We start from the raw sequence: 2,626 nt of genomic DNA, 5'->3' as shown, positions 1-2,626 counted from the left end.
TCCCCGTATGGGAGCTGAGTTGTTGAGAAGTGGACTCCAGTTTTTCACGGCTGGGTCCTTCTGAAAATTCCTGCCTTGGTCTATTGGTGGCTTAGTTTATCCATCTCAAAAATAGATTTAACAGTATTTTCAAAAGGCAGCTATTAAAAGCACTTCAAGTTTTTAAATGCCTTTGAGGTCGGTCTCGGTGCTTAAGTGGACCTTTTTACTGGTGCTTTTCCGGATAAATAGCAAGTGTAAAAATAAATCTCTTCCTCTCCTAATTGTCAGGCAGAATAAAACTTAAAACTTGATCCCCTTCTACCTATTTGTTTAATTCAGCATGTTTATACTTCTTATCTTTGGATCATTCGCTCACAGCTTCCAGAGCAGCAACTGAAGGATGACAGAGGAACTACGTGCTAATTTTTATGTCAAAAATAGCTTTCACCTTTAAACGCACAAGGCTCAATGACTGTTTTCTAATTAGAAAAAGAATGCCTGAGCTTCTATTGCGAATCCATTTTACAGCTGTGTTCAGATTTGACTGTCAGCCCCTGGTTAAAATTTAGTACTGAGGTCTTGACCTAGAAACAAACCTTTTTTGGTATTGGTTTGGAAAAAGTATTTCAGTGCTAAGAGAAACTGAGCCAGGCTGTCCAGCTAGCTCCCTCATCACGGGCTGGCGAGAGCGTTAACATCGCATCATTTCGTCGTACATTGCATCTCCCTGAAGCCCAAGTAAAGACCGCCGGGAAAGGCGGGCTTATGATTTTTTAAAAATGATGATAGATTTTTTTGGTTCTTCAGGTTCCTGGGCTAATTTGAGTCATTTTTTTAAAAGTCTTGCATTTTTCTTTAAGGAAGCATAAATGCTTTTTGAAAATGAGACATTTGTAAAACATTTCAGTGTGGGCATCTGAAATTACTGCTTGTATCAGAGTACAGACCTCTGCCTTCCTTGCAAAGCCTTTCCAATAGCTCCCTCCAAACTCAACCCATTTAGTAAAAAAAGAAGGGGCATTTTCAGACGTATGGCACCTTTTGTTTTTCAGAGAAGGCAGAAGTACTCCATTCACCTTTTCACTTAGTTGTTCTTGCCAGCTGTTAAGATGAAAACATTTGTGTTCTGTGTTTTCTGTGCAAGGTGTGTTTTTCAGGGAATTGCCAATTTAGCTGGAACTGGCTGAATTAAATTCGATATTTTAATTCTTCATAGCTGTGTATTTCTATTCCCATTTCTTTTTACTTCCTAGCGTCATTAGCAGCTAAGACCCATATCAAAGGACAGTAAAGAAATTTCGTAAAATCGCCCGTTTCCCCCCGAAACAAGCCGGGACTAGGAAAAGAGATTGCAGTCAACAAAGCTCACTGCAAGGTGCTGTGTCACAGAAGAGATGCTGATCTGCGTTTAACTTTGGGAAAGCAAATGTTGTGGCACGTGTGCTTGTACGCGCTGAAAGCCGAAGGTTTGCCTCTAATGTTTTCACTCTTACTGATGTCTGTGTTCCTTGTCAAAGCCTTACAGATTTTTACCCAGGCTAAGGATCGCTTAGCTGCCAGACACGGATGAAACGATTGAGTGGGAAAAAACCTCTGCACGGAGGGCCGTCCTGCGAGAATTTTGGACCATCCCAAACACGTGCTCGGGGTCCGGCACCCACAGACGTGCTTCCGAGCCGGTCTTGGTGGCCGCGGCAGGGTGCTGCGGGAGGCCGGCCGCAGGTGCCCGGAGGTGCGGCGTTTGTACCGCATCGTGTCCGGAAGGGTTTGGATCGCTACGAGGGAAGCGGAGGCCCTGACCTGCTGCCGTTTGCGGTCTCGCTCTGGTCTCTGCAAAACGGGAAGTGTTTGCCCTGTGTAAATTGGCTCCTGTAATTTGTAAGAGGAGATCACTTCCCGTCCTGTTACGTGGTATGGCTGCAAGCTGTCAGACGCTGTAGCGCTGGATACCGGAGACGGCTGCTTTCTATCTGTGGTCGAAGTGATGCTTTGTTATAATCCGTCTCTCGTGTTCAGCCCTTGGGGCAGGAGTGCCGTGTCCTCTTCCTTACCCCAGGCATGTACGGGGCTGGTGGGCCGAAATCCAGGAGCAGGGGATGCTCAAAAGGTGCGCAGGAGACCAAAAACCAGCCCCAGAAAGCAGCTCTCCTCGGGATGCTGGCCAGAGGTGCCTGACCCCACAGCCGGGGAGGGTGGGAGGGGGGGTTTGGGGAAGCCTGGGGGGGGGTCGTGGGGGATCCTGACACCCCCCCCCCAGTCCCCAGTCCCCAGTCAGGGGCTGTTTCACCCCCAGAGCCAGGCAGACCCAGGGTGGCGGCGGGTCAGGCCTCCGTGGGGACAGAGGGAACCGGGCGATGCCAAGTCCCCCTCGACACCTCCAGCCGGGCCGAAACGCATCCCCAAGGCCGAGAGATGCCCCGACCCGGGTGGGACACGGCCGCACCGTGTGTGTGTCACCCGGGGGGGCGAGGGGGGGGGGCAGCCAAGAGCCCCCGGACCCCGTTGCCTTTTAGCCCGGCCGCCGCTAGGCCCCGCTCCCAGCGGCCGCCCCGGTCGGGCCCCGGGCCCCGGCCCCGGCCCCGCCGCGCCGCCCCCAGCTGCCGGGCACGGCGGCCGCCCCCGCCCCCGCCCGCCCGTTCGCCCG

The sequence above is a fragment of the Accipiter gentilis genome, chromosome 6 (assembly GCF_929443795.1).
Source record: "Accipiter gentilis chromosome 6, bAccGen1.1, whole genome shotgun sequence".
Classification (NCBI taxonomy): Eukaryota; Metazoa; Chordata; class Aves; order Accipitriformes; family Accipitridae; genus Astur; species Astur gentilis.
Note: the sequence above shows the minus strand (reverse complement) of the source record.